Source organism: Rana temporaria, chromosome 2 (assembly GCF_905171775.1).
Source record: "Rana temporaria chromosome 2, aRanTem1.1, whole genome shotgun sequence".
Taxonomy (NCBI): domain Eukaryota; kingdom Metazoa; phylum Chordata; class Amphibia; order Anura; family Ranidae; genus Rana; species Rana temporaria.
The window spans coordinates 405,109,254-405,130,556 of record NC_053490.1 but is presented as its reverse complement, the minus strand read 5'-3'; the positions used below and the strand labels follow the sequence as shown (position 1 = coordinate 405,130,556).

Below are 21,303 nucleotides of genomic sequence, written 5' to 3'. Positions count from 1 at the left end.
ACATGTTTACATGGCCCAGGAACCAAAAGTGACATCATGACGTCACTCTAGACCTCCAAGGGCATAGAGACCAATAGTGGCCATCTTGCCATCGCTCTATGGGGAGACACTGCCTGATCAGTAATGCAAGCCCGGGAACTACTGGGAAGCAGTGGGAGGTGGGGGCCACCCTCCCATCACTTTTAAAAGTGGCCCTGCGCCAAATCTGCTGCTGGGGTCACTTTTATCAAAAAGCCAGCCGCCTGAAGGGAAAAAAATACTGGGGTTATGGCATTTAGCTTCAGCCATAACAACGATATTTAACGTCAATGATGTAAATTCCAAGTAGGCAGTTGGCAAGTGGTTAATATATATATATATATATATATATATATATATATATATATACATATAGTGTACTAGTGTACATGAAGCCTTAGACTTGAACATTAGTTAAAACCCCAAAACATGTTAGCCTGGTACACACCACTAGTTTTTTTTTCTACTGGGTTGAACGTGAATAAAAAACTAGCAGCCTCGGTCGGAGCCGCTGTACTAACAATATGGTGTTAGTGAAGCAATCTCCCCTGCTGTTCTTAATGTTCTGACAGAAGGATGCCCCCCCAGAACAGGCGGTCGGCTGCTGGTTTTGCAGCATGCCCGTCCAACAGAAGCCAGACAAAAGGCTGGCTTCTTTTGGGCCAGCTGTCATATACAGGGGCTGAATTCCGGACGATTATTATTGATTCCGCCAATGTCGCCTGACATTCGGCCGTGTGTACCAGGCTTATTGGATGGATTCAAAAAGGGGTTAACAACATATTCCTGGCAGTACCTTTTACAATATTCAAAAATCCTTGCCGCCCATTTACATAGCTTTGCCAACACATGAAAAAGATTCAGGTAGTTCTTAATAGCACTACTTTTACAAAGTGATGCTTTTACTACAACATATTAAAAAATAATTACCTCCAATTCATGGATAATGAAACTGGAATAATTACGACAAACTCTAAGTTACCGTTTCTGTAACAAGTGATCTGAGGAAGTAAGACTAATTCCCACCAGTCCATGGCAAGGCATACCATTTTTTTTATTTTGTGCAGCTACAAAATAGCACCTTGAAGCTGAGAGGCCTACTTATACAAAATGTAAGTTGGATGAGAGCCCCCTTCTAATTTAATGTAGTAATGAACAATACCCACTTCTAGGGCAGTTGAGAAGACATTTTGATTTTTTAATTTTCCCTAACAATGCTCCTAGTTTGAAATCTCCAAGTGCTCTTGGGCAGCAAGTTGGGCTTGTTCACGCCTTGCTTGACCCGTATTGAGCAGGGAAAAGCAACAGGTTTACTTTAAAGCAAACTTTATCAACAGCACATACATCTTTCCCTTTTACTCTCCTACCACTCTATTTAGTTTCTGAGAGCAAGGAAGGGGCTCATAGGGCTTATAAATGGCTAGGGACGTTTTTTGCCCCATGTGACCACTCTGGGTCAATCAGCAGGCACCGATGCTATCACAAGAGAGAGGAAAGGGAATGAATGCTCCTCCATATCCAGAAGTCCTAGATATTTTTTTCACTTCAATCTTTGAATGGGGCAGCAGGGGGAGTACAAGAAAATGCTTACTGCTGGAGAGTGAGGCATTAAAGCGAATATCTTGTTTTGCAATGTATGAGCAAGACAAAATTTTCAGTGTACAAGAACACTTTTTATTTGATTTTGTTTTCGTAAATACACTGTAGTTGTGATACATGAGTCTCGTCTTTAAAACATCCTCTTAATCTGCATCTGTGATAATTACATACTGAGCTTTTTTAAACTATATGTATTGTGTCTAACACCCAGTAGAATTTTCTTTTCTTTGTAAGTTAATTAAATGTTAAAATAATTATTGTTGTATTTCAAACTTTTTAATGCCCAAGAGTCTACAAATGTGATTATTCCTTTTAAACATTTTGAATAGTTACACATTTTCATCTTGTTTTAACCATTTTCAAAATGTATGCTCATTTGCATACGTATGCTATTGGATATTAGCCAGGTTTGGTATTTGCTATCAGAAGATTAATTCACTAAACAAATTTAAGGTGCACATAATTATTTTTTTATTAATTTTATATATATATATATATATATATATATATATATATATATATATATATATATATATATATATATACAGGGTGAGAGACTGAAGACATGCTACAATTGTGATTGTAGACTGGAGATATGCTGCAAGAAAGAGTTGGAGACTGGAAACATGTACCGTATATTGTTCAATACTATATTTTCTATTTTACTATACATAATCATCAGGATTTCAAGGAAAACAAACATATAATAGAACTATATTTGCACCTGTCAGTAAGGCTTGAAGATAAAAGTACAGTAAAAGAAAATGCTTTTTTTTTTCAGACAAGGTGAACACAAAATAAATCTAGATAAAAAGTAGATACATTTTCATAACATCTAAGAAACTGAAATACATCAAATAAATATATTTAAGATAAAAATGTATTAATATCAGGCTTTGGTTGATCTATATAAAAGTAGAGTGGTGAAGAAGCAACAAAGCAAATTGCCATTTCTTTCACAATGTGTTTGATGCTGACTGTACAGTAAAAATTTGTTTGAATAATACATGTTTAATATCTAGATGTATACCATATTTTATCATATTGAAGACTGATATTCTAGGGTGAAGTTGAAAATTCATGCAAAATTCATGCACAAAAATGTGGTTAATTTTGAGTTTAGATGGTAAGACTTGACCTTGAAAATAGAATTAGAGTCCTGTACAGTACAGTACTATATTTATTGCAGGTAACTGTGGTGCCACACTCTTATTTGGACGATATATATCCATGATATCATCTTCTGTCGTCAAGGTGACAAGTGTAGTTACAAAACTCTATTAGTAAATGTATAAGTGTGGCAGGAGTTTCACTTTATTAGCTATTGGTTGAGAATCTCCTTTCCATTTAGTCCCCTGTTAAGCCCCGTAGTCAGACAGACTTTTTCCATCTTAAATTCCGACCGTGTGTATGCCCCATCGGAGTAATTCCATCGGAAATTGCGATGAATTCCATGAGAGTTTAGATCGAGAACATGTTCTATTTTACTCCAATGGAATTCCGTCGGAATTCCGATATGATTTTGGTCGGACAAAGGTCCGATCGTGTGTACGGGGCTTAACTATTTCTACTTTGTTTTCCTGATACTTTTTTCTTAAATGTTTTACTACAGTTCAGTTCCAGGGCACTGGAAGCTATGCTTCACATCATGCAAAAAAGTGTACTTTTGATCTACTCTACACTTATTGTAAACAACAGGCCCCAAGACAATTTTAGATTTCATTTATCGGAAAGAATGGTCTGCTGTTAGGCCCCATTTTGAAGGTATGTTTTAGTCTCTATATCAGTGTTGCCAATCTATCAGTTTGAAATTTACTGAAACGACACCCAAGATTTACTGGCACAGCCAAGTTTTTACTGGCATTTTACAAAAGTTACAAAATTACAGTTTTAAGTACAAATTTCTGTATTTAAGCCACAAACTAGTACAATATGTGAATAACAATGTGATTTAAGGTAGATATTAGGGTAAAACACATATTTCTGTTATTTTCTATATATACATTTTATATATATATATATATATGTCACCTATGTCCAACTGGAGAGATTTCACCTTAATTTCTGTTCCATAGCCACCACAGAAATTGAGGGGGAATCAGGATCACCAGAATTTATGTCCACAATTCTAAAGACTTCCTGTCTTCATCACACCTCACACCATCCCTCCATCACCTCCTGTCTCCATCCCTCCATCACCATTTGTCTCCATCTCTCCATTATCTCCTGCGTCCATCCTTCCATCACCCCCTGTCTCCATTACCTCCTCTTTTTTATTATCTCATGCCTTCATTACTTTCTCCCTCCATCTCACCATTAAACATGTCCATTCAACCATCCCTCTGTTGTAGGTCCATCCAACCTCTTCACCCTCCATCACACCATCCCTCCATCACCTCCTGTCTCTATCAACACCATCCCTCCATTACCTCCTATCTCTATCACACCATTCCTACATTACCTTCTGTCTCATCATGCAAACCCTCCATCACCTCTTGTCTCTATTACCTCATGTCTGCATTACAGCATCCCTCCATCACCTCCTGTCTCCATCAATTCATCCACTCCTGTCTTCATCACCTAATCACCTCCTGTCTCCATCCCTCTAGTGCCTCCTATATCCATCCGTCCATCACCTCCTGTCTCCATCACCTCCTGTCTCCATCACCTCCTGTCTCCATTACCTCCTCTTTTTATTACCTTGTCCCTTCATTACTTTCTCCCTCCATCTCTCCATTAAACATGTCCATCCAACCATCCCTCTGTTGTAGGTCCTCAGACTCATAGCTATGAGTAAGCATCACATGATGTGAAACATGTCAGCCACCTTTTTCCTGTTGTTCACTTTATTTTGACTGCATCGTTTTGGTTGTTTTTTGGATTTCATTTGTACAATTAAGACATTGTTTTAAGGAGCGTGTCAGTCCAGGATCTTCTTCTATCCAATGCACCTGTGCATAGCCAGCACCCTTTTGGTTCAGTGGGACAGAAGCAAAGCCAAGGGATTAGCAGTTTTTAGAGCGGTATCATCTCTTGGTAAATTTATGGAGTAAGTTAAAGTGGTAGTAAGGGCTTTTTTTTATTTATTTATACCTAAAGGTACGCTTATAATAAGGCTTACCTGTAGGTACAGTAAATATCTCCTAAACATGCACTGTTTAGGAGATATTTAAATTTGGTAGTGCTGATGATGTCACCACTCACCAGTGCACTGCGCTCTCAATGAACAGCATTCTGTCCATAGAGAAACCCTTGTCACAGCTGTGAATCCCGCACGTATGCATGGAAGTGATGTTTTTGTGGCTGCTAAGATAAAGATGGAAGCCCTGTCAGCACAATGCTTGAGAGCTTCATTTTCATGTAAGTGTGTCCACGCACGTGAGTGCTTAATAATTTTTTTTATCATTGATTTTATTTAAAATATGTTTTTTATCAACTTTATTGTTATCACAAGGGATGAACAACATTCCTTGTTATAGCATTGGCAGTGACATATACTCTTTACTGAGACATCTAAAGTCTATTACCTCCAGATCTCGCCTTTGCTCTAAAAAGCAGCTGATTCACTGGGAACTGACAAAATCCTTGTTGTTTCCAGGTTCATAGACCATAGAGACAATCTGGGAATGTAAGCCTCTCCCTCATATCTCTGGTCAGCTGATGGAACTGGTTTGGGGTAGGGAATTTCAAAAGATGGGAGAGGCCCAGGAGAAGTCATAGAGGTGAGAATGGGAGAAGGTGATGAGGGAGCTAGAGAGCCGGAGGTCTTGGGAGGTACTAAGAGGACGATTTGGTTGGTATTTTGAGACTAGGTTAGTGATGTAGCTGTAGGGGAGAGTTTTGGATGGCTTTGTAAGTTAATGTTAGTATTTTGAATTTAATTTGTTGGGTGAGTGGAAGCCAATGGAGGGATTGGCAGAGAGAGGGGAGCAGATGCTGAGTGGTTTGTAAGGTGAATGATTCTGGTAGCAGTATTCATGATAGACTGAACGGGGGGGGGGGGGGGGGTTGTCTATTTAAAGGTAAACCAATGAGAAAGAAGTTGCAGTAGTCAAGGTGAGAGATAACCAGGGCGTGAATCAGGAGCTTTGTGGTTTCATTGGTCAGGAAAGGACGTCATTATTATACTAATGGGACTACAGGTTCTTAATTGCAAAAGCCCCTACTTGAGATTTTTCTGTACAGCAACATGGATAGGGCTTAACCTCCTTCATCCCTATATTCAGGCCATATTTAAAGCAAAAAGAAAGACTTTGTTCATAGAGGCACCAAATAGTTGCATAAAGGGCTTTGCCATAAGAGACATGCTTCTGTTTTATTACAATTAAAAGTAATTTAGAACTGGTCAATGTTTACAGACGAACTCCAGGCAGAAATGAGAAAAAAATAAAAATGAATCCAGTTATGTATTATAAAATCCTGAAATGGTTTTAAGTGCAACTAGTATAAATACCCAAATCTAGTTTATTTTAGCATTATGTAATCCCCAGTACAACAATATTCAGACTTGGAGAGGGAGGGACAGTACTTGGGAAGTGTCCTACATGCACATGAAAGAACTTAGAGCCGTGTAATTAAATGATCAATGTACTGTTGCTTCTTCACTGTCTATTATTCACAGCATTTGGAAAGGCTGGTAACCTACAGTATATGTGTTGCTTATCCCTAGTAAAGAAAAGTCTGGTTACAAGACTGTGTTGTGTAAATCGCAGGACTAAATAGACTGAAATTCCGTTGGCAAAGAAAACAACTCACATATATGTACAAAGGTTATGTGTATGTTTTTTCCTGCGGTTCCGTTTCAAGTTAAAAAATTATCAGTAAAAAAAATGTATTCTAGAAATACAAATATAAACCCTGTTTACTAAAATCATGAATACACCCTATGCAAACTTTAACATACGTTTGTAAGAGTGGCACATGATACCTTGGTATACTGTATATTATAATTAAATTGCAGCTATGTAGTTTCTCCAATTTAAACTAGCATAATATGGGTAGGCTTAAATGGATTTGATATTCTCCACTAAAGTCGTGTTCAAAACTGAGTGCAGGGCACGCTTGTGATTTATAGCAATGCGACAATCACTGGTTTGTTACTGGACAGCAGGCAAAAGGTCAGGTCCATATATAATTTGTTTCCTCAGCAAATCCATGGAATGTTTGGCCAGATGGATAAATGAGGTCATATAGTAAAAGCTTATGCAAGGGAAAGCAGCAGTCAGCCGATGTTAAGTATGTCTACTTCAAGGCAACGTGCCTGTCTAATTTGTCTAGTAGTCAACAGGTGTAATTTTGTGCTAGGGCTTTTTAATCAAAGACAATTATTTAGCTTAGTATGCAAGAATTGTGTCCTGTGGAATTTCTTTTAACACTTAATACATATATAGCTAGATTCAGGTAGAGTTAGGTCGGCGTATCAGTAGATACGCCAACCTAACTCAGAATTTGCGCCGACCTATGTTTAAGTGTATTGTCAAACAGAGATACGCTTAAACATATCTAAGATACGACGGCTTGCGCCATCCTATCTTAGGTTGCAATATTTAGGCTGGCCGCTAGGTGGCGCTTCCATTGCGGTCGGCGTAGAATATGTAAATCAGTAGATACGCCTATTCATGAACATACACCCGGCCGCTGCAGTACATTTACGCCGTTTACGTAACGCATTAGCAGGCCTAAAGTTATTCCATCAAATAGTTGGAATAGTAATGTTAAAGTATGGCCGCCATTCCCGCTTCGAAATTCGAAATTTTTACGTCGTTTACGTAAGTCGTCCGCGAATAGGGATTTACGTTGTTTACGTCCACGTCGAAATCAATAGGCCCGTGCGGCGGACTTAGCAGCAATGCACACTGGAAAATGTAGGCGCCCGGCGCATGCGCAGTTGAGAAAAACGTCAATCCTCATTATCATAAAACACGCCCCTCAGACAAATTTGAATTAGGCGCCCTTACGCCCGCCCGCTTTAGGCTACGCCGCCGTAACTTAGCAGACAAGTACTTTGAGAATCAAGTACTTGCCTCGCTAACTTATGGCGGCGTAGCCTAAACACAATAAGCTACGCCGCCTTAAAGTTAAGGCAATCTTGCTGAATCTAGCCAATACTGTATATTTTTAGTAAGCCAAATCTTTAATTTCTTTTATAAATTTTTAATAATTTGTATTATTTACAGTAACCCGTCAGATGACCAAATGCTACTTATCATTTTGCAGTGCAGATTTGAATCTCATTTGTTGCTCTAGTGCAGAGTTTCTCAACCTATGTTCAGACAAAGCACCCTCCAAAATTATGAACAGTCTTGAGGCAACCTTTAAACGTATAGACAGTCTTGAGGCACCCAATTCTAAAATGTAAAAACTATTCTACTCAACATTAGAAGTGATCTATTCTTCCAAAGCAAATACATGTGTAAAGCTGATGGAGAGAGGCAGAAGAAGGTCAAGCAATGGTGCTATGCAAGCGACTAATATCCTCCTTATCAACTGATGATGTCATTGGTTGTTAGGAGGTCAGAAGGTATTTACTTTGGAAGAAGTGATATCTTCTTCCAAAGCAAATACATGCGTGACTCCAAAGCTGATGGAGAGAGGCAGAGGAAGGTCAAGCAAAGGTGCTATGCAGGTGACTAACATCCTCCTTATCAACTGATGATGTCATTGGTTGTTAGGAGGTCGTAATGGTACAAAATTAAAACCTGTGACTTTGTGTAACTATAAAGGAGGCTTCAACCACCCGCCGGCTTGTATACAAATGTTGGGCAAATTTCAGGCATTTTTCCAAGGCACCCCTAAAGAAACAAAGCCTGTTTGAAAAAGGCTGCTCTAGTGCAACACAGACAGCTTTTATTTTCCCACATTATGCTAAAAAAGTGTCATTGGGCCTCATTCAGGAAATTGATGGAACTTGGACGTATAAAAACTAATCATTTGACTTTCCAGAAAATGCCTGAGTTAAATTTATAAATACTATGATGTTGTTTAGTAATTATGTGTTGCTTAGCATCTGTGCTCTGGAGACATGACACAACTGACTTGCTGCTGTATCACTGTATACTCCACATTCAACAGGAAAAAGATAGCATAACCAAAAATAAGCTTCACTGTGAATCAAGTTACAACAGCACTATCTACACATTGACCAATTACAGTATTGTCCTACTGTAGTATGTGTCAAATCACTTTTTGACAAAAATTGCTAAAGAGACACAAATTTACAGAGAAATGTTTAGCCCAGTTAGTAATCACAGTATAATGCATGTTCATGCGTCAAGACATTGGGGTTAATTTACTTAGGGCAAATAAACTGTTAATTTTATAAGGGAATTTTTCCCTTAGCTAAGTGAATATGGTAAAAAAAAAAAAAAATCACTTGGCAATTGGAAAAAAAAACTAGTATATTTGCTTGCACATGATTGGATGATGCAAGTCAGCAGAGCTTCACGTTCATTATTTACTAAGGTAAGTACAAATTCCGTTGCAAAGTGAACAGCCTATTTGCCTTTAGTAAATCACACCCTTGTGTTGCATTCACAAATCTTTAAATTAGCTTGCTGCCATTTACTAGTTTCCATTTCTACTGTATAGAATCATCTAGGCTTGACTTTTTTTCAGTTTTTTTCTGTTTATGCATGATACATTTACTTTTAGTATTACAATATATAGTAAAATATATGACATGGATAGCAGTGAAAGAAATTCAGGAGAATCTAAAGTGTGTTTCTTACAAGTTTAAGCCACCCTTTTTAACAAAAGTTAAAGTTGGAGTTCTATGGGGATTGCTCTTTTTAATGTGATATGGCTGGTAAAGAGGATTATGGGGTGAAAATCCCCAACATCTGTCCATATAATAAGATACCATAAATACTGTAATACTTAGTATAGTACTCTTTATTAGATGCATTACACTGCATGGAGAATCCCACCCAATAACCCCCTTTACCCTCTATCATTCAATAAAATAGATCTTCATTTGATCCCAGTCACTGGCTTCCCATAGATTTGTGTCTCTGAGGCAGGAGAAGACAGTGCAAGCCTGGCAAGACTGGGCTGTGTTTTATAGAAAAAGATGCTCAGAGAGGCAGTTATGCGCTTCCATCTCTGGTGGACACACAAGTACCTCCCGACTGCTATAGTCAACATATATACACTTATCCACACAAGGGTTAATACGAACATTGTTTAATCAGCATAGAACTAGTCCTCCACACCACTGAAAACAACATTGTTACCAATACAGTAGTACTGTAGAGCAGTGGTCATCAACCCTGTCCTCAGGGCCCACTAACAGGCCAGGTTTTATGTATTACCTTGGGGAGATGCAGACTAGAATATTGCAATCACTGAGCAGAAAATGATATGACCGGTGATGTATTTCAGTTATCTTGCAAACCTGGCCTGTTAGTGGGCCCTGTAGGATAGGGTTGATGACCACTGCTGTAGAGCAAATGAAGAATAAAGGGGTAGTGCTGCGCTGTGAATAGGGAGTGGGATAACGTGCAGAGGAAGTGTAGCCAATCCATATATATGGAAAAAAATGGAAAAAATTGAAAATATAGTCTGGCTACTAATCATGAGTAGCAATAATAAAAAATGATACTGGTATACCATACAAATAAATATCATCAAAATAAACGTGCTACAATGCAGCCAAAGCTAGCTGAAGAAATGTGAAATACAAAGTGACAGTGCTGGTGTCATATAGTGAAATAAATAATAACAAACGTACTGATACACAATAAAGTGTACAGCGTGCAAAGCATACCAGTGACTGTAATAAACTAGGTTAAATGTCCATGCAGCAGATAAGTATAAACATAGCAGCAGGCAAAATCCAAAATAAAAGTGCTGGTGTAGATGCCAAAGTGACGTGACAAAAGGGGTTTATTTCCGGTGTTTTCTTCAGAGTAAGTGAGGATGTCCCCTTACCTTACTGCTGTAAGGTAACAGCATAAAAACCCAGGTACACTTTTCTGGTCTTATCCACATAAGGTGTCATCAAAATGGACTGTAATTGGAAAAAAATAGATCCCTCTCGGTAGTCACGTCCAAACCGTGACAGTGACTCGCACCCAGGGAGATGAAAGTGCCAATAGTGTAGTATCGTTTTAAAATTGGGTTTATTCAAACAAAATAATACACTAGGTACTCACATTGTTGTGATAAAAACAGGCATATAAAAACAGGGCGTTCGCCAACGTCACCTCCAGTACCTCTTGGTGGACTCTATGTAATACTCTTACGCGTATTCGTCACTTCTCGTAACTTCTTCCAAACAATGGGCACTTAAAAAATCATTCAATTTTTTTTTATTATTATTATTATTTAGTTTATGTACTAATACTTTTTAGATGCCTACATGATGTTATATACATTATGGAGCTCAGGATAAAGTACCTTAGGCAGTGTAGAAATGTAGGAATACACACCTCCCTTATGGGCATGATATAATTATTCTTCGTTTTACATAAGCTTTATACAGCATAACAATATATTAAGGCCATGGTGTACTCTTTTAAGTCACATTGACCTGTGGCTGCTGGTAGCTTATTGTTGTGCACTTCCTAGAAATCAGATACTCAGAACTGCTTCTTTTGTTTAAACATTTTGATATCTCAAGTGAATAACAGGTTTCCTAATGCAATATACTTATTAATTATCTAAAATGTTGGACACTGTGTTCCCCGAGATACAGTTCCTTTTCATTATGAAACACACTAGCTACTGGCAGATTTATATAAAACGATACTTAATATGCTGATTTCATGAATTAGTCACACACCGAAAAAAAAATAACGCTAGGGTAGCTTTAGTAGCTTGCAAGAAAGTGACCTTTTGTTCTGTAGACATGAGGATAGATTTCACTGACAATAAAGTACATTGAAAAACTGCTTGCTGCTGTGCCTAGTCATTTGCCTCTATATGTGTAGATGTCATTGACAATTTTAAAATAACAGATAAAAGCATGTTTTTAAGGAAAGGCATGTTCTTGTGATAATCAATGAGGGACAACCTTCTTTTTATGGCCAATCCACATAAAAAAATTAGTTTTGGTTGTTTTAAGCCAATGTTGCCAAAATAAAGGTGCTTCAGAACATGAAGTTATTAATAGTCTTTACAAATATAGTAAATAGCTTCCATTGTCCTGTTGCAGGCATATGTAATTGCAAGGAGTTCACGAGGAAGGCCCAAAACAAGGTGGAGAAGTTATATAGTTCAGGATTCATGAAACTGGTAAGGTTTATCTTTTGCTCTATGGCTCTTTAATAGAGAAATACAAGCTATGTATTAGGAATGACTGGGCCAGATTCACAAATGAGATACGACGGCGTTTCTCCTGATACGCCGTCGTATCTCTGTTTCTATCTATGCGACTGATTCATAGAATCAGTTACACATAGATAGCCAGAAGATCCGACAGGTGTAATTGTTTTACACTGTCGGATCTTAGGATGCAGTACCGCGGCCGCCGCTGGGGGGAGTTTGCATCGCAAACCAGCGTCGGGTATGCAAATTAGGAGTTACGGCGGATCCACGACGGTTTTTCGCATTCGCTACGTCACCGCTAGTCTAGTTTTCCATCCCAAAGTTACACTTTTTTTTGGTGCCTTAACTTTAGTCAGCAAGTGTATTGCTGTCTAAAGTATGGCCGTCGTTCCCGCGTCGAAATTTAAAAATCAACGTCGTTTGCGTAAGCCGTCCGGGAATACGGAAGTATGCTACGCGCGTCGCCGTTCAAAAAAATGACGTCACGCCGCGCAAAGCACGGCGGGAGTTCGGAAACGGAGCATGCGTGGTAGGTCCGGCGCGGGAGCGCGCCTAATTTAAATGGCACATGCCCATTTAAATTGGCCCGCCTTACGCCGGAGGCCGCCGGCGTAGGTTTTCATCGCAAGTGCTTGGTGAATCAGGCACTTGCGATGAAAAATTGCGGCGGTGTAACGTATCTAGGATACGTTACGCCGCCGCGATTCTACGTGAATCTGGCCCGACTGTTCCTAGGAGCAATAATTAATCCATGATGGTACATTTTACTAGGAGAAAATTGAAATGGGAGTGTGTATTGTGAATTGCTGGTTTGCCGTTATAAATCGGTAGGCCTGATGAAGTCTATCTGTGGTCATTGTTTTGTATATTTTTCAGCGATTACAAGAATAGCTATTCCCATCTCAACAAGATTACAAGACTGCCAAAATAGCTATGATATTTCTGCCTGATTACAGTACCCCTAAAACCTATTACATGTAAATAAAGATGGGAATACTGACCTCTCTTGCCTCCTGTGGTCCTGAACACTGCTCCATTGAAAGCATCAGCTTAATTCATAGGCTCGTTCACATTGATGATTACTTCCATGTGCCACACAGTCCCACAGCTGTGTCCCCTAAATCACTCTGGATGTGTTTGAGGCCCCACATCAGCACCCACATGGATGTCACATTGGGACACAGTAGTGGGGCATATTGGGGCAGCCAAAGATGTGGCCCAGTAGACATATATGGGACTGCAGACACGGGGATGCACCGGTAACACCGATGCATCCCCGTACTGGCAAAATATGGCCTTGCATTGCACATGGAAGTAACCGACAGTAGGAACAAGTTCCTATTCAGAAACCTAACCATCTTGGAGTGCTGATGTTCTAATCCCACAGAGTACTTGGTGGTTATAATATATGTATGATGGGGTGCATTTCAAACTGCATTGTAGTGCACCACAATGCACATACAATATATCCATGTGTTCACAAGCATTGCAGCAAGATGCCGTGAAATGCATATTTCCCTTTGTAATACAATAATGTATATGTGAATGCAGCTTTACAATGCTTGGAGATCAGATACCTTCTTTTACCATCTTGCTATATTAACCACTTGCCGCCTTATAGCAAAATGACAGCGGCAAAGTGATTTAGTTATCCTGATCAGCCCTTATATGACTTGATTAGGGAGGCTGTGTGTCAATCTGACACACTGCAACTCCTATCTGACAGAGGCTTCATACCACGTGATCAGCTGTGACCAATCACAGCTAATCATCGTGTGAGCCAGGAAGTGCCGGTATGCGGCTTTCCTCGGTTCACGCTGACAGGGAGAGCCAATCAGTGCCTCTCTCTGTCAGAGGGGGGTCTGTGGTGATAATCAGTAGATTGATTATCAGCACAGCCCCCATCAAAAGGTGCCCATCAGCTGCCAATCAATGGCCATCACCTGCCAGCCTGTCCCCCTCTATAAAGACTGTCAGTGCCCATAAAAATGCAGCTCAGTGCCCAAAAAAGTGCCAATCGGTGCCCCATCAGTAATGCCTGTCAATGCCCCATCAAAGTGCCAATCAGTGCCACTCATTAAAGCCTGTCAGTAGCTCCTCATCAGTGCTGCCTATCCAGTACCACCTATCAGTGCCCATCAGTGCCACCTATCAGTGCCCATCAGTGCCACCTATTAGTGCCATCAGTGCCGTTAGTGCTGCCTATCAGTGTCGCCTATCAGTGCCCATCAGTTTTTATTTTTAAATTGTCATTCTTTTTTCGTTTATAGCACAAAAATTTAAAACCACAGAGGTGATCAACTACCACCAAAAGAAACCTCTATTTGTGGGAAGAAAATTATAAACATTTAGTTTGGGTACAGTTTTGCATGACCGCGTCAAGTGCGACAGTGCTAAAAGCTAAAAAAACTCCTGGACAAGAAGGGGGGAAAGTGCCCGGTATTGAAGTGGTTAGACCCGTCACCAGGAACAGATCTTCCTAGCAGCTGTATTGTATTCATACCATCTTGTGCCATCATGTGATGTAGCACACCAGAGGCATTTTGTAGCACCTCATTTTAAGATTTTGAGGATGCTTGAATATCTGTATTTGGTTAGCCAAAGCATGAATCTCAAACTGTTGTATGATAGACACTTCAAACAGGTTCAACTGTAGACACATCAACACATGATGAAGAACAATGATTTGTTGCTAGCAGTAACCCTTAATAACATCCCAAAAAGTTACGTGACCTAAAGAATATCTAAACCCAAAAATTAAACTTGATAATATTGCAGTCAGTGTTCATTTAGTTGATGAATACATTTTCGTCATCATTTTCGAACTTTCGGTTTCCTTGCAGCTCCGCCTGTAAAGCCTGTGAGTCTTTCTCCCCCAGCAAGCAAGGCAGTGACCGTAGAGTGCTTAGTGGTGTGAAGTGCTTAGCACTGTGAAGCATTACAGGGCTCCACAGATGACCGTCTGGAGTACTGTGCATTACAGGCCTCTTCAGACCATTGTCCAGAGCACTATGTAGCATTGCAGGCCTCCTCAGATCACAGTCCAGAGCACTGTGCATTACAGGCCTCTTAAGACCACAGTCCAGAGCACTGTGCCTTACAGGCCTCCTCAGACCATCATCCAGAGCACTGTGCAGCATTACAGGCCTTCTCAGATCACCATCCTGAGCACTGTGCATTACAGGCCTCATCAGACCATTGTCTAGAGCAGTGTGTAGCATTACAGGCCTCCTCAGACCACCATCCTGAGCATTGTGCATTACAGGCCTCCTTAGACCACTGTCCAGAGCACTGTGTAGCATTACAGGCCTCCTCAGGCCACCATTCAGAGCACTGTTCATTACAGGCCTCCTCAAACCACTTTCTAAAGCAGTGATGGCACCCCAGATGTTTTGAAACTGCATTTCCCATGATGCTCATGCACTCTGTAGTGTAGTTGAGCATCATGGGAAATGTAGTTCTAAAACATCTGGGATGCCAAGGTTCATCTGATCTAGAGCACTGTGTGCATTACAAGCCTCCTCAAAATGTCCAGAGCACTGTTCAGCATTTATAGGCCTCCTCATACCACCATCCAGAGCACTGTGCATTACAAGCCTCCTCATGGCACCATCCAAAGCACTGTGTGCATTACAGGCCTCACCAGACCACCGTACAGAGTGTCTGTGTGGTTTGTTCAAACCTTAATACCAAAAATAATAACATGCTATTAGATAAAAAAATAATTACTCCAGAGGTATAAAATGATTTTGTTAATTCGAGAGAAATGCTAAAAAAATGCATTACAATTTAACTGAACCCATTCGATTTTAGTAAAATGATTTTAGTTGACTAAAATGTACTGGAGTTTTTAGTCAACTAAATACGACCAGAACAAAAAACAATTCAGATGACTAAAATGCAACTAAAACAACTGTCACGGACAACCGCCTATGTCACGGAGTCACGATAGTCAGTTTTGAATTTTTTTATTCTGTTTTTGCTTTGGTTGATGTTCAAAAAATTCTCTTACTTCTGAAGATGTCCTCATACCCCTGAGGAAGATTTTGATCGTTTTAATTGAAACACATTGGAGTTCTTGGTGGACAGGTGTATTACCTATTGACATTTTTTTGTAAAAAACACGTCACCTGCCTTTTTGTTCTAGGTAATCCTTTTTTTTATTTTATTTTTTGTAGTTGGGCCATACCAAAGCTCATATTTTAAAACTGTATGTGGGTTTGAATTTTAATGTTTATATTAAGAAAAATCTTTATATTACAATCATTTGTACATTTATTTGTTTTTGCTGCCTAAAAGCCCATGGGAGTAATTTTTTGGTATTTTTGATAACATTGCAGCTTACCTGTTCTTAGATTGCTGGATGGTGGCTGCATTAGTCTGTATATATTACAGAACAAAGGGAGAAAATAGGTCAAATTTATTATAATAAATTAATGTAGCGCTATGTATACCAAATTGAATTAAATACAGGTGCAAATATTTAATATTAATAAATCATATACCTAAATAATATTAAGTCCATTAGATAAAAAAAACTCTTCTTATAATCAGTTAGCCAGATTCAGGTAGAGATACGCCGGCGTATCAGTAGATACGCCGTCGTAACTCCGAATCTGCGATGTCGTATATTTAAGCGTATTCTCAAATTGAGATACGCTTAAATGTTGCTAAGATACGACCGCCGGCGCCGTCATATCTTAGCTTTCTATTTACGCTGGCCGCTAGGGGCGTGTACGCTGATTTACGCCTAGAATATGTAAATCAGCGAGATACGCCTATTCACGAATGGAAGCTTGCCAGTCGCAGTAAAGATACGCCTAACCTATGTATATCTAATTGGGGTCTGGGGGGAAGCTGCTTGAAGAAGGTTTTTTTACCTTCATGCATAGAACCACTTTAATAATCACTTTAACCACTTCAGCTCCAGGAGGATCACCCCCTTCTTGACCAGGCATTTTTTTGCGATATGGCACTGCGTTGCTTTAACTGACAATTGCGCGGTCGTGCGATAATTTACCCAAATAAAATGTATGTCCTTTTTTCCCACCGATTTAGCTTTCTTTTGGTGGTATTTGACTTCTGCAGTTTTATTTTTTACGCTATTAACAAAAAAGACAATTTAGAAAAAAATATGATATTTCTTACTTTCTGCTATAAATCATATCCAATAAAAAAATCACATTTCTTTATCAATTTAGGCCAATATGTATTCTGCTACATATTTTTGGTAAACAAGATTCCCAATAAGCGTATATTGTTTGGTTTGCACAAAAATTATAGCATTACAAACTATGGGATCAATTTATGGACTTTTTTCTAGTAATGGTGGCGATCAGCTATTTTTAACAGGACTGTGACATTGCAGTGGACAAATCTGACATTAAGTGACACTTTTTGGGGACCAGTGACATTAATACAGTGATCAGTGCGAAAAAATGCACTGTCACTGTACTAATGATACTGGCAGGAAAGGGGTTAACATCAGGGGCAATCAAAGGGTTAAATGTGTTCCCTAGAAGTGCTTTATAACTGTTGGGGGGATGCTTTGACTTGGTGAAGCCAGAGATGTGTTCCTGGTACGCCGTTGTATCTCTCGGATCTATGCGACTGATTCATAAGAATCAGTTACGCATAGATCTCCCTTAGATCCGACAGGTGTAGGTGACTTACACCGTTGGATCTTAGGCTGCAATCTCCCGCCGGGCGCTAGGTGGCGCTTCCATTTGTATACGCGACGAATATGCAAATGAGGAGATCCGCCGATTCAGAAACGAACGCCCGCCCGTCGCTTTTTTTTACGTCGTTTGCGTTCGGCTTTTTCCGGCGGATAGTTACCCCTGCTATATGCGGCGTATCCAATGTTAAGTATGGCCGTCGTTCCCGCGCCGAGTTTTGAATTTTTACGTCGTTTGCGTAAGTCGGTCGCGAATACGGATGGACGTAACTTACGTTCACGCAGAAACCAATGACGTCCTAGCGACGTCATTGGGAGCAATGCACGCCGGGAAAATTTGCGGACAGCGCATGCGCATTGAAATCGGCGCAGGACGTGCCTGATTTAAATACTACACTACACCTAGCAGCGGAATTTGAATTCCGCCGGGGGATTTACGATCCGCCGGCGCAAGTTTTGAGGTAAGTGCTTTCTGAATACTGCACTAGCCTCTCAAATTTGCGCCGGTGGATCGTAAATCAGATAGATTACACGGATCTAAAGATCCGCTAATTATCTGAATCTAGCCCAAGATCTCCATCTTCCCCTCTGACAGAACAATTATCTGCCTTGTTTACAACAGAAGCGGGTCTCTGGCAGCACACACCCGAGACCCGAAGAAAACAATCACGTACAGGTATGTGATTTTGCATTTAAGGGCCGCCCTGCCACAGTATATGCACGTGGGGTGGTTAGGGTGACCATGTGTCCCGGATTGCCCGGGACAGTCCCGCATTTTGCAGGTCTGTCCCAGGCACCTTCATTCCAGGACAATACAGTGTCCCGGAATGAAACTGACACAGCCACTCCCCGAGCCAATCTGATTCCCCCAAAAAAGGCCGCCACATCACCGCTTTACTCACTGACAGTACTTGTCCTGGCCGGGAATGCCTGGAGGAACACAGTCCCCGCCCCCTGCTTGTGATTGGAGAAATCATAAATCCCGCCTCTTGTGTCCAATCACTGTGTTGTGATTCGTTACAATACAAGATGATTTTTGGGAAGGGGGGTGTCCCTGAATTGTAGTTTGGAAATGTGGTCACCCTAGGGGCGGTCCTTTAGCAATTAATTATTACTACCTTTTTAACATTTTTTAACATGGATGTTTAGCTAACAAGACTTCTATTTTTATGTATTCTTTCTTGCAGAAGAAATAAATACTAGCTATGCACTCACAGACAGCACTGACATCCAGTGCAATAGAAAATCCACACTGAATCTCCTAACAAAGACAAGCACTATATGAATGAAGAGATTATTTGTTTAACACTACTTTAAGTCATGTGGTTTTCAGGTTTGACAAGTCAGAAACCTGGTTGACTGGCCTTTACGTGAATGTCAGCACGTACTTTTCCCATACTAGGAAAAGTAACAGGTTTGCATTACTGAATATTCTTTTGGCCTTCAGATCAGATGTGATAATACGAGAATACTGCAAGTAGTGACTTCTCATATTGGCTACTGCAAAGTGAGCCTGTCACTCTGTCTAATATTGGTAGAATACAGACTTACTGTAATTAACTTAGATACTGTATCCCTTGAGCCTCATTCACACCGGCACTCCTGTATTTAGCTTTTTAAACATAGGACTCGTCTTCTGGGCATTATAAACAACTTGTATCCCTACGTCTCTGCTTTAAGGTCCGGTTCATGCCCTAATTTCTGTGTTCTGCATATGTTTCTGCAAGCTCGTTGTTGATTCATTTTGGATGCGTCCCAGTGTGTTTTCCCCCCTTTTTTTTCTTAATAACAATTGAGGAAATGTGAGTTCCATTAGTTGCACTTTAGATTTTCGTTTGCTGCATTCCAGATACTCTCCATACAGAAAAAATGCAGCATGTTCTACTTTTGTTGACGTTTGCGGTGATACCTCAAATTCTAACATTCAAGGCAATACCTCACGAAGGAATGAGGACACTTTAATTTTTTTTTCTTATTTTTATTTTAACACTATCCCTTTATTTATTTTTTATCACTTTTATTTCTATTACAGGGAATTTAAACATCCCTTGTAATAGAAATAGAAATAAGGATCACAGGTTCTCTTTATGGAGCGATCTTGGGTCAATAAGACCCCAAATCTTTCCTCTACCCTAAAAGCAACAGATAAAAAAAAATTGTTGATCTTTTTGCTTTAACCAATACATTTTTTTTACTTCAGCCCTAGAATGATGTTACGGCATTGCTCTGGTCCTCCAAGATCATAGAGGCTATCAAAAATGATCTGGTGCCTGGTAACCTCTACGACCAGCTGTGCAAACTGTCGGATTGTTTCTCAGGTGCACTGGTAAAAGCGGTAAGCCGGAGAAAAAACAGCAAACGTAGGGGGGGTGTTGGGACATGATTGCCCTCCCGCTGCTTCTGAAAGCAATCCAGTGGCTAACGCACTGACCACTTTCAGGATAAAAACCAATTGCCAGCTGAAAAAAAAATAGTGTTATAGCCACTTGCAAGCTGCAACATATATATATTCCGGTAAGTGTTGCGGTTGGCAAGTGGTTGAAGATCAAAAGATTAGGCCATACAGCTAAAACAGTAGTACTTAAAAATAGATGTAAACCCTGACAGCATGTTGAAGCACTGTGTCATAAACAGTTGCCCTTTTTTCTAAGAAGGAATAAGAAAATATGTTTTCACTTTGTTGCATTTTAGTTTTGCTGATCTCTTGCAGACATTTCCTGTCTACATGCATGGACCTCATCATCAGCTGCATAGCATTGCTTCAAGTGGGCTTCTCATACCTCCTAACATTACAAATTAAAAAAAAAGGGGGACAACCTGGAAAGAAAAAAAATGTGGCTAAAAAGGGGTTGTGACTAAATTGTGCTGGATATTGGGAGTTACCTAAAAGAAAACGATTGAAATCTCTGCCTAATTGCAGACTGCAGTATGCACTGCACAGTCACAGTCCTAGTACCCACAAAGTACTGTACCACATGTGAGAGTTGTGGTACAGTAGTGCACATATAAACCTAAAGGATCATCTTTAAAAACTAAAGCCAAATATGGACAAAGAGTAAACACTTTGGGCCAGATCCACAGTGAGAGTACGCCGGCGTATCTACTGTCTACTGAATCCTCAAACCAAGATATGACGGCATCTGGGTTTGATCCGACAGGCGTACGGCTTCGTACGCCTTCGGATCGTAGATGCAATACTTAGGCGTCCGCTGGGTGGAGTTTGCGTCGTTTTCCGTGTCGGGTATGCAAATTAGCTATTTCCGAAGATCCACGAACGTACGCGCCGCCGTCGCATTCTCTTACGTCGTCTCTAGTCGGCTTTTTCCAGCGTATAGTTAAAGCTGCTTTTTTGCGGCGTATAGTTAGATTTGCCATGTTAAGAATGGCCGTTGTTCCCGCGACGAAATTTGAATTTTTTTTTTGCGTAAGTCGTCCGTGAATCGGGATGGACGTAAGTCACGTCTAAGTTTAAAAAATGACGTCCTTGCGACATCATTTCGCGCAATGCACAGCGGGAAATTTATAAACTGAGCATACGCAGTTCATTCGGCGTGGGGACGCGCTTCATTTAAATGAATCACGCCCCCTAATCGCCGATTTGAATTCCGCCGCCAGAGATACACTACGCCGCCCTAACTTATGGCGCAAATTCGTTGAGGATTTGAAACAAAGCCAAGTAAGTTACGGCGGCGTAGCGTATCTTAGATATGCTGCGCCGGTGCCGATCTATGTGGATCTGGCCC

General features: G+C 40.2%; 1 protein-coding gene across 3 annotated transcripts in view; it reads left to right on the top strand.

The window, feature by feature from the left end:
* TBL1X (transducin beta like 1 X-linked) overlaps positions 1–21,303 on the top strand; it is a 396,289-nt gene that overhangs the window by 67,390 nt on the left and 307,596 nt on the right. For 2 of the 3 annotated variants that reach the window (XM_040338145.1, XM_040338144.1), the window contains exon 3: positions 11,771–11,850. The exons of the other annotated variant lie outside the window; for it this stretch is intronic. The gene's annotated coding sequence lies outside the window, so the exon portion shown is untranslated. The remainder of the gene's footprint in view (positions 1–11,770; positions 11,851–21,303) is intronic. 3 annotated transcript variants of the gene reach the window in all.